This window comes from Ornithorhynchus anatinus, chromosome 14, assembly GCF_004115215.2.
Source record: "Ornithorhynchus anatinus isolate Pmale09 chromosome 14, mOrnAna1.pri.v4, whole genome shotgun sequence".
NCBI lineage: Eukaryota > Metazoa > Chordata > Mammalia > Monotremata > Ornithorhynchidae > Ornithorhynchus > Ornithorhynchus anatinus.
In genome coordinates, this window is record NC_041741.1 from 34,516,335 (window position 1) to 34,527,428 (window position 11,094).

Consider the following 11,094-nt stretch of genomic DNA (forward strand, 5'->3'; position numbering starts at 1 on the left):
GGTTCTACAAATTAAGAAATGGGGTGGATTATTATTATCCATTATTAATAATTATGATACTTGTTAAGCATTTATGTGATAAGCACTATACTAAGTCTAGTGTTAGATACAAGATAATCAGGTTGGACACAGTTCCTGCCTCACAGAGGGCAAATGGTTTAAGTAAGTAGGGAAGAGGATTTAAATCCCCACAGTAGGATTTTTTTTTGAGTATTGGTTTTGCCTCATGCAGATAAAGCCACTTTTGCTGTTATGAAAAAGGAAGATAAGTAACATTATGCCCTCAAATGGAAAAAAACACATTTTTTAAAACAAGGCAGTGAAGCCTGCAGTGAGACCCAGAATCTTCCCACATTTTAGAACACCCCCAGGAACCTTCTGTTTGAAGAAAAGAGATAATTAAATTTCTAGTCTGATTAATCTTTAATAAAATCACTGCCTAAGTTGTCTTTTGATGTAGAAAGCCAACACCTTTATTGAAAAATTGAAAAAAAAACCTAGTCTGAGTCCTTTCAGAGTCTTAGACAGTTTTATACCTAACCCTTCCTCCCAAGAGTGCTTGTTCACTTACAAGAGCAAATATCCAGGGTTATCAGATGACTTTACTCAGTTAATTGAACACAGAGAGGCCTAACAGCCTGAAGCTCAGGGATCTTCTCTGCCACTCACCCATTCTCCCATTTTCCAGAGGGCAAACCTAGGAGAAGCAGCGTGGCTCAGTGGAAAGAGCACGGGCTTTGGAGTCAGGGCTCATGAGTTCGAATCCCAGCTCTGCCACTTGTCGGCTGTGTGACTGTGGGCAAGTCACTTCACTTCTCTGGGCCTCAGTTCCCTCATCTGTAAAATGGGGATTAAGACTGTGAGCCCCACGTGGGACAACCTGATTCCCCTATGTCTACCCCAGTGCTTAGAACAGTGCTCGGCACATAGTAAGCGCTTAACAAATACCAACATTATTATTATTATAAACCAGATCTGAATCAGAAGGATGGCCCTGTGATGCTGAGACTTTTAGTCTGTATCCTTTTTTTTTTTTAATGAACATCAGTGCTTAGTACAGTGCCTGGCACATAGTAAGTTCTTCACAAAAATGACAATTATAAATATTAAGCCATTCTCTTTTTTCTCTCTCTCCCTAATTAGATATGGTAATAGGTATGTATCACACTTTTCCTCTGTACTAAAATACAAGATTACCAGACCAATCACAAGCCCTGTCCCACACAGCACTGTACTTTGCCCATAGGAACCACTTAACAAATACTATTATTATTATTACTACAATACACCTCCCTTTTTTCCTCCCTTCCTCCTCTGCTCCCACCAGATGTTGTCAAAGTGATACTCTCTAGGTTTCTGTGTCTTTATGGATATGAGAGTTTATGAACCAGATCTGAAAGTCTCCATCTCCACCTCAGGGTGACTCTAATACATCTTTGTGTCTGCCTCTACCTTTTTCTCCTCTCTAATCATGGACCACTGATTTCCTCCCCCTGTTCTACTTAGAGCTTCAAAAAGCAATTGCCATTGCAGGGAAAGAATTCAAGGTTGGTGTCATGGTTTAGTGTGTAAGAAATCCAAAACATTATGCATGGCAACCCCTAGAGGCTGCTGAAACCCCAGAAATGAAAGAAATTATGATTATATGTGGAATTACCTTCCTAGACTGAAAAGAATGGAGTAACATCTCTGGTTGAATTCTTGGTTAGTAGACAATTTGACCATAAATTATTTAAAGATCCCTGCACAAGTCTATTCATATGAGGCTTCAATCACAACAATTTCTTAAGTGATAACTGCTTGATCTTCTAACACAACAGATTGACAGTGAGGTTACCAGGAGGCAGCATAATGAAAGAAATGACATGAGCCAATGATGATTGTTCTCAAAAATCCAATAAAAATGAAACCCTCTTGTTAGGTGTATTTACTTTTGTTTGGCTAAAGATTGGTTGTCCACATGCAATCAGGTTAGAAATCATTTATTTCAGCAGCACTTACTTAAGCTTTATTTGATGTTCTAGGGAAAAAAAAAATCAAACCTCCCTCAGAGAAGCTTAACAATGATGTTGACAATCCAGATGCACATTCAGCATTTTCTATGACACTTAGATGTGTAACAATAATTTTAATAATAATAATAATAATTGTGGTATTATTTACGCACTTACTGTGTCAAGCACCGTTCTAAGCACTGGGGTAGATACAAGATCAACAGGTCCCACATTGGGCTCACAGTCTAAGTAGGAAGGAGAACATGTATTAAATCTCCATTTTGCAGATGAGGAAAGTGAGGCACTGAGACATTAAGTGATTTGCCCAGGGTCACAAAAAAAACAAGTGGAGGAGCTAGGATTAAAACTTAGGTTCTCCGACTCCCAGGCCTGTGCTCTTTCCACTAGGCCACGCTGATGAATTTGGAGAGTTCCAAGAACTCAAAACTAGCAATTGCCCAGGCCTTAATAGCTGAAACCAAAATGTTAACACCAAGTCTAACCTTTTGAGGTTCAGTTTTGTTCCCCAGTGCAGAAAGGTGAGGCACAATGGAGAGTCTAGGTACATTGCCTTTTTGATCTTTCAAGCTTCCTTTCAGTTCTTTGATTTTAGGAGTCTGGAAAGTGGCAGTGCAGGTTGTAAAGGTTGCTTTATATTTAGGGGCAAACTAGGTAATTTCACACAATTTCACACAGAAGAGACACCACCCCTCTAGCTAAACCACTGCTGATATTTTCTGACGAGGGATTTAGGGATGAAAAGGATAACTATCTAGATTTGATTTTTTTTTTAAAGTTGGGGTAAAGAAGAGGAGTTTATTTTAAAGTAAGGTTTGAGAAGCAGCGTAGTCTAGTGGCTTCAGGAATAGATGGGAGAATGGAGAGAGAAGCAGCTTGGCCTAGCACTCGTTTAGGAGTCTGAGGTTGTGGGTTCTAATCCTAACTCCACCATTTGTTTGTGTAACCTTGGGCAAGTCACTTAACTTCTCTGTGCCTCAGTTACCTCATCTGTAAAATGGGGATTAAGACTGAAAACCCTATGTGGGACATAGACTGTGTCCACCCTGATTAGCTTTTATCTACCACAGTGCTTAGTGCAGTGCTTGGCACATAGTAAGACTTTACAAATACAAAAAAAAAATACAGAGAAGGAAAGCAAGTGGAGGGAGTGGGGTTGTGGAAGGGGTGAGTGGGGGAAGAGCCAGGAGAGCAGAGAGTGGAGAATGAGGAGTGGCAAACAGCAGCAAGCACCAGAAGTGGTCAGTTAAGACCAGAGTTGCAGGGAAATAAGGTAATCGAAACGTGGGGTTTTTCTTTTCAAGTTTAACCTGAATTTTTATTGTGTAGGTAATCTTACTATCTTGATCAATTTCACAGGGCAGTTCAGTTTTTTTTTTAGTAATTTCCAGGACCCAGGCCTATTAATGAAGCCAAAGCTTTTATAACATCTCTGAATGTCATCTAAAGGAAATAGAAAATAGAATAAAACCAAAAACACTCATTTCCTATATATTTTTGGGGTCCAAACAAAATACTAGTGATAGGATGTTTAATTGCTTTATGTCAATGTGGCTGATAAACCTAAAATCTAACTTATAATACTTTACATATTGTGCACAGGCAAAGGGCCCTTGTTCTGTTCTGTTTGTTACCATAAGACCAGGTGCTGCTTTTCTATTTTTTCTCTTGGTATCCCAATCTTCCTGAAGTGATCTGCTTCGACAAAAAAGTCAGATCTTTCTAATGGTGACATGCCATGTTGATCTGTTACAGCTGCTGTCTCACAGCTATATCACATCATTTGAACTTTTTGTTTATTGTTCCTTTGGGAAGCAGTATGGCCTAGTGGAAAGAGCAGGGGTCTGGGAGGACTTGAGCTCTAATCCCAGCTCTGCCACTTGTTGCCCTGTGACCTTGGGCAAATCACTTAACTTCTCTGTGCCTCAGTTCTTTCATCTGAAAAATGGGGATTAAATACCTATTCTCCCTCCTACTTAGACCGAGCCCTATGTGGGACCAGATTATCTTGTAACTACTTAGTACAGTGCTTGACACATAGTAAGCATTTAACTAATACCATAATTATCTTCCTTATTAATAATAATAATAATAATAAATGTTTATCCTACCCACCCATTTTCAGTTACCCCATTTTGGCTTACCATAGAGCAACTCTCTGGATATCCTGCTGTCATCCATTTTCTGTGCATGCCCCAAGTGGGTAATGTGATGAGCATGGCTTCTAAGACTGGTATTCACCTGCACTCCAGAACCTCATTGTTTGTGATCCTGTCTTGGCATTGGGGAGCAATCATGGAACTGCTATAGAAAACAAACATGACATTTGTGTACATCCAAAGTCTTTGACTCATAAAAAAGACTGTAGACTTCAATTGTTGTACATACCTTGCATTTTTATATCATGTTTGTGGGGGGAAATGGGGGGGGGTTACAGTATTTGTTAACTTCTTACTAAGTGCCAGGCACTCTAATAAGTGCTGGGGTAGATTCAAGCTAATCAGGTTGAACAAAGTCCATGACCCACATGGGGCTCACAGTCTTAATCCCGTTTTACAGATGAGGTCACTGAGGCACAGAAGTGACTTGACCAACATCACACCGCAGACAAGTGATGGAGCTGGGATTAGAAGCCAAGTTCTTCTGACTCCCAGGCCCATGCTCTATCCACTATGCTGTGGAATAACAATGTTTCACATTTACCCTTTCATTCCTCTGTTGGGGAATGAGTGAAAGGAAAGAACAAGAACATGGAAAGAGAAAGGACACTGGAGTGAGAGCAAGAAGTTAAAGTGAAGGGAGAAGAAGGAGCAATGCTCAGAAACCTGAAAAAAAGCACAAAACACTTTTCTTTTCACACGAGGCTTCCAGCAGTAAATTGCTGCAGTTCCCTGTCACTCTTGTCTAGGGTTTAAGATAGCAATGGGCAGATAATCAGTTATCTCAGACAAACAGCTGTACACCAAACACCCAAAAAATACAACTGCGGATGAGTTCAAGAATCAAAACTCAGCAAAATCAATTGGTGAAAGACCCCCATATTTAATCCCATTTCTCTGTAGATTGGTAGGGTCCTTGGAGGTTGAATATTAGCAGGCTGGAGCCAACTGTTACAAGGCCAACCACTGGTGGCTTTTCTGAGTTGGCTCGTGATCAAGTCTCTTGTCAGGAATGATGGGTGAGCCTCAGTCCTGAGACTTCAGACCAAGAATCTGTTCAGAGAATTGGATATAGTTATAGTAATTTGCTCATTGTCACTCTCTCCCACTCCTAGCAGTCATGTTTCCAGTGAGACATAGAGTGCAAAAGGCACACAGGTGCAGCATGTTGTGAAATACATGTGCAGTCTTCACCCACAATAGCTAACTACACACAGAACCAGGATTAGAGTCCTAGTCTCCTGATTCCTAGAGCAGTGCTATTTTCCCTGGATCAACAACAGGGGTCAGAGCTTGCTAGTCACTTCCTGATAGACCTCAAACAATCCAACATTCCGTACTCATAAATCCCATTAGGAATTATTCAAATAGCATAAATAGCCTGTGTTTGTCAACAAGAAGCTCTGAGGAAAGACCTATCTTTCTTTTTCTATTATATCCCAGCATGGTTTTTTTCCTAGTTAGATAAAAATTGGGTCCGCTTTGTAATCATAAACAAAGACCAATATCAACCACCCTGAATTTAAGACTACTAAAGGAAGATATGGAATTGGAAGCTCCCTCCAGGCTCTAAGCAAAAGTTCTGTGGCAATTCCAGGAACCCATGATTGAATCAAATTCCCAAACCACACATGATCAAAAATCAGGATTTAATTAGTAACGAGTGGGAAAGATGGCAACAGAATACAAAAGTGGAGGTTTGTTAGGCATTGTTTACAGCTTCTTTAAGACTATGGAGGCCAAACTGAGGATCTGATTAACAAGCCAGGTGAAGCAGCCTGGCCTAGTAGAAACAGCATGGACATGCAAATCAGAGGATCTGGCTTCTAATTCTGCTCTAAGTCTGTGGGACCTTGGGCAAATCACTTAACTTATCTGTAAAATGGGTATTAAGACTGCCTAATGAGGGACATGGATGGTGTCTAACCTAATTATATTGAATCTACCCCAGCACTTAGTACAGTATCAAACAATCAATCAATGGTATTTATTGAATGCTTACTATGTGCAGAGCACTGTACTAAAAGCTTGGGAGAATACAATAGAACAGAATTAGTGAACTTGTTCCCTGCCCATAATGAGTTTACAAATCTACACGGGACCTAGTAAGCGCTTAACAAATACCATAAAGAAACAAAAACTACAGTATCTAAAAGTTTTATTATCTATCTTTATCGGTAAGGAAAAGGCAAAGCTTGCCTTAAAGCATGTGATAAGACTCAGGAAGTTCAACATTAAAATGTATGATAAATGCGATGGTTTTTAAAATTAGAAATCAACTTTTTAAATCCAAAAAAATTTAATGTTTTTATTTTAAAAACATTAAGTTATTGTTTTTAATCATGTTAAGGTGAGACTATGCAGATTTTTTAGTTGACAAAACTTTGTGCAGTATTATACAAAATGAAAGATCTGTAGCATTCACATTAAACAGGCTTTTAAAAAATCACTGTCAGGCCAACCACTTTCAGTGTAGCTGAATAGTGAACACAAACATTATTTTCTTAAAACATAGGGAATGATTTGTTGAAAGCATTTTTCCTTCACATAAACCACACATTAAATATAGTGTTTCAAACAAGCTTATCAGTTCTGAGTCAACCTATTTTCCAGCAGTAAAAGCAGATAAGAGGGGCTCTTGACCCACCACTGAACATTGGCTTTGGATAGGGTTCTTATGCTTCATGATTTAGCGTCATTGTGGCAATCCCAATGCTTGTTTCTTAATTCCCTTAACCATTTTGGTGAAAATTCTCAAATTTTCTTCTTTTCAACAGGCTGCCAGCTTTTAGATAATGGGTGCCAAACCACCATTTGAAGACACATTTCATGATAAAACATTGCACTTGAAATTCTTCACATTTTTCCTCAAAACTCGTTATCAAAACATCACATACGCATTTCTGTATCTAAATCCACATGCAAACATGCTTTTGCATATATCTGTGTGCATGCTCAGAGCTCCCAGAACAAAAATATCTTTGGATTTATCACCAACCTATTTGCATGTAATACTAGAAAATCAGAACTCTGAAAAAAAATCATTCCTCCCCCTGTAAAAAAAAAGCCCAAGAAGCAGAAATAAATCATTTCCTGTAGGAAGGCAGTACCAGGTGGTGAAATTGAACATCTATGACCTTAACTAGACCAAGGGACAGCAACTCCACTCTTTGAATGCGGGAGTTAAGTCGGGGTGCAGATTTGAAGGGGTAGGGTTTGGAGGGACAGAGGTAGGAGGGATATGAAAGGGAAAATGAAAGAAAGCCAAGGAAAATTAGAGGACAGAGGGGGGAAGAAAAGGGAAGAGAATCCTTACCCTCTTCCGTTTCATCCTCCATTATCTTCTTTCTGATCCTGCCACCATGAGGCAAGTGGTAGTTTGACTGTGGCACCCAGCCTCAGCCCCTGGGCCAGCTGAATCGAGCCTGCGTCATCACTCAGGTAGCAGCAGCCTTGGTCTCAGCAGTGGCTCTTCAGAGCCTAGAGTTGTTGCAGCAGGCCCCAAATGCAACACCTACCTCATCCCCCGACCTGACCACCTTCTAGACTGGGCAGGCCAGGTGAGAAAGGCTCCAGGCTTACCTCCATTTGGCTCTCTAGTAGTTACAGTATTTGTTTACAAATATACCAAACACTATGATAAAAACTGGGATACAAGAGAGACTGTGAGCTCATTGTGGGCAGGAATTGCCACTCTTGATTGCTGTATTGTACTTTCCCAAGTGCTTAGTACAGTGCTCCGTAAGTAAGTGCTTAATAAATATGATTGAATGAAAATTGGACCCAGTCTATGTCCTAGCATGGGGCACACAAAGGACTCACAATCTGAGGTAGACAGAGCAGGTATCCCCATTTTACTGATGAGGAAACTGGCAGAATTTTAGTGACTTGCCCATGGTCACCCAGCAAGCAAACACAGCTGGGATTAGGACCCACGACACGAAAACATTGTCTCGCGCACTTTCTCCTAGACCACCCTGCCTCCCTATTTCAGGGGTTGGGTTTTTTGCTTTTTGCTTTTTTAAAAATATTTGTTAAGCGCTTACTGCAGGCCAAGCATTGTACTAAATGCTGGGTTAAGATACAAGTCAATTAGGTTGGACACAGTCCATGTCCCATGTGGGGCTCACAGTTGTTTATACAGACAAGGTAACTGAGGCACAGAATTAAATCACTTGTCCAAGGTCACACAGCAGACAAGTAGTAGACCTAGGATTAGAAGCAGCATGGCTCAGTGGAAAGAGCATGGGTTTAGGAGTCAGAGGTCATGGGTTCTAATCCTGGCTCTGCCACCTGTCAGCTGTGTGACTTTGGGCATGTCACTTAACTTCTCAGTGCCTCAGTTACCTCATCTGTAAAATAGGGATAGCCTCAGGTGGGACAACCTGATTACCCTGTATCTACCCAGTGCTTAGAACAGTGCTTGGCACATAGTAAGCACTTAACAAATACCAACATTATTATTATTAGAACCTAAGTCCTCTCATTCCCAGGCCTGTGCTCATTCCACTAGGCCACACTGCTTAAGGCCAAATAGCCTCTTGTCTTCAACCCACGAGACCTGCCCCGTTCCAGAGGCGAGGAGCCAACTGGGGGCAGGAAGTGGAGCTCCCACCTTGGCCCCACCTTTGTCACACACCCCCATCTTCAAGGAGCTGGGCAGATTAGTTTTGGCTAAAAGCTGTAGCCAAATCAAGCTGGTGCCCCTGTTGCGTACAGCGAGGGGTGTAGCGGAGTGTCAAATGACTGAAGATCATTAGAGAGAGAAGGTATAATTACCCACCCAAGAGCACAGGAACTCAGGAAGTAGAAATGAAATGAGGACAGGAAAAGATCATTACCTTGAAGGACAACTGGCACTGTGTCCTTGGCACAGTTAATAGCAGAGTCTGAGCAACTGGTTGGAATGCCAAGGGGGGAAAAGGTACGGCTATAAACAGTTACATTAGAGTCTAAAGACTAGTGAGTCACTTGGCAGTTGAAAGTGTTCTAAATCCCAACCTCCACATTCAGTGATGGGATTCTTTGGTTACTGCCTGGAAGAAAAAGTGATATCTAGGGTTTAGGAATTTAAAACAACCCTAGTTATCTCTTCAAAAAAATGAACGGAATAACTCTTTTATGGTAACAGTGCAGAAAACATATTGGGTTGTAGCAATCAATGATACTTATGGAGTGCTTTCTATGTGCAGAGAGCGCACTGTACTAACTGCTTGAGGGAGTACAATTCAACAGAGTTGGTAGACGTGTTCTGCCCACAATGAGCTTACAGTCTAAAGGGGGAGACAGACATTAAAATGAGACTTAGTCCAATTTCAAGAAAGGACAAAAAAAAGCTTGTAGTAGAAAACTTTTCTCCCCGACGCTGCCATAAATGCTGCCTAATGCAGTACCTTGCAACTCATGTAAATATTTGATTGAACAAAAACACATACATGAGGAAAAGTTACTGCTTTTAAGATTTAGCATGAATGAGGGTGATAAGAAAGGAGTTGAGGAGTATGTTACTTTAGGTGGTGTCTATTATAAATGGGTAAAATATGTCCCTTCACAAATAGTTTAATTCAACATTACATATTTTGCTAATAAAAAATTACCAAATACTTAATGAAGGCTATCTACAGATAAACAATAACCTGCTTGATTCATCATCATCGTCATCATCATCCTTATTTCATCAAAGAGCTGTTGGAGAAAATCCCATTCAGTTAGCATTGTCACATCGCTAACTATTCATCTTCAACTGTATCTCAACCAAAATTCCTTTATGAATCTACAAGGCATTGGTTAAGTGCAAAAACCGAGTCTCGCTGGTTGTATTTTCAAACTTCAAAAAATTAAGCCTAAAGCTATCACTAAATTGAATGATTTTTACTACATCAATCTGCCAGATGTAATCAATGTGTCCCTCCTTTCAAGGTTGATACCAGAAAATAGAAGCTAAGCTACTAGAGCCTCTTAATACGGTATTCACATCACTATGCACAGAGCATCATTTGGATAATCAATAAAATAATCAAGAGAAACATTTATTAAACAGTCTGGAGTCAGTGAGTCACGGTGGTAGAGGGGGATTGGATGTTTGCAAAAAACAATACAGATTTCCTTAGCAACTCAAACAGGGCCATAGCGAATGATTCTAGTTTGGCTGTTGGGGAGAACTATGCTTATTTTTCTAGATGCCTGATTACACTGATCACTCCTGAGATCTAAAGGAGATATACTGCAAATCTCAGTTTGTTTTCTTAAAGAAAAATGCTGAGCCAAGTGGATCCATTACCAAGTAATGATAATGATGATAACGATGATGATGATAATAATAACAATAATAATCACTATGTGGCCAAGTACTGTAATAGATGTTGGGGTAGATTATAAGTATGTCACAAACAGGACCTGCCTCATATGGGTTCACAGATTAGGCAGGTAGAGAGAAAATTATTTAATCTCCATTTTACAGATATGGAAACTGAGGCAGAGAATAATAGTGATGGTATTTGTTAAGTGCTTACTATGTGTCAATCACTGTTCTCAACATTGTGGTAGATACAAGCTAATCAGGTTGGACACAGTCCTTGTCCCACATGGGGCTCACAGTCTTAATCCCCATTTTACAGTTGAGGGAACTGAGGCATAGAAGCTAAGTGATTTGCCCAAGGTCACACAGCAAGCTAGTGGTGGAGTCAGACTTAGAACCCAGGTCTTTCTGACTCCCAGGCCCGTGCTCTGTCCACTAGGCCACAGTGCTCCTTCAAATACCACAGATATTTGAGTTTCCCTTAAATTTTGATTAATTTTACCACCTTCCATTTCATACTTCTTTCCTTATTTCTTCTCACAGGAGTATGAGTACACTGTGGTCCACTGCTGAAAAAGGTCTTAGAAATTAGTGAATTTTTTTTTCAATTTATCCCTTGGAATAG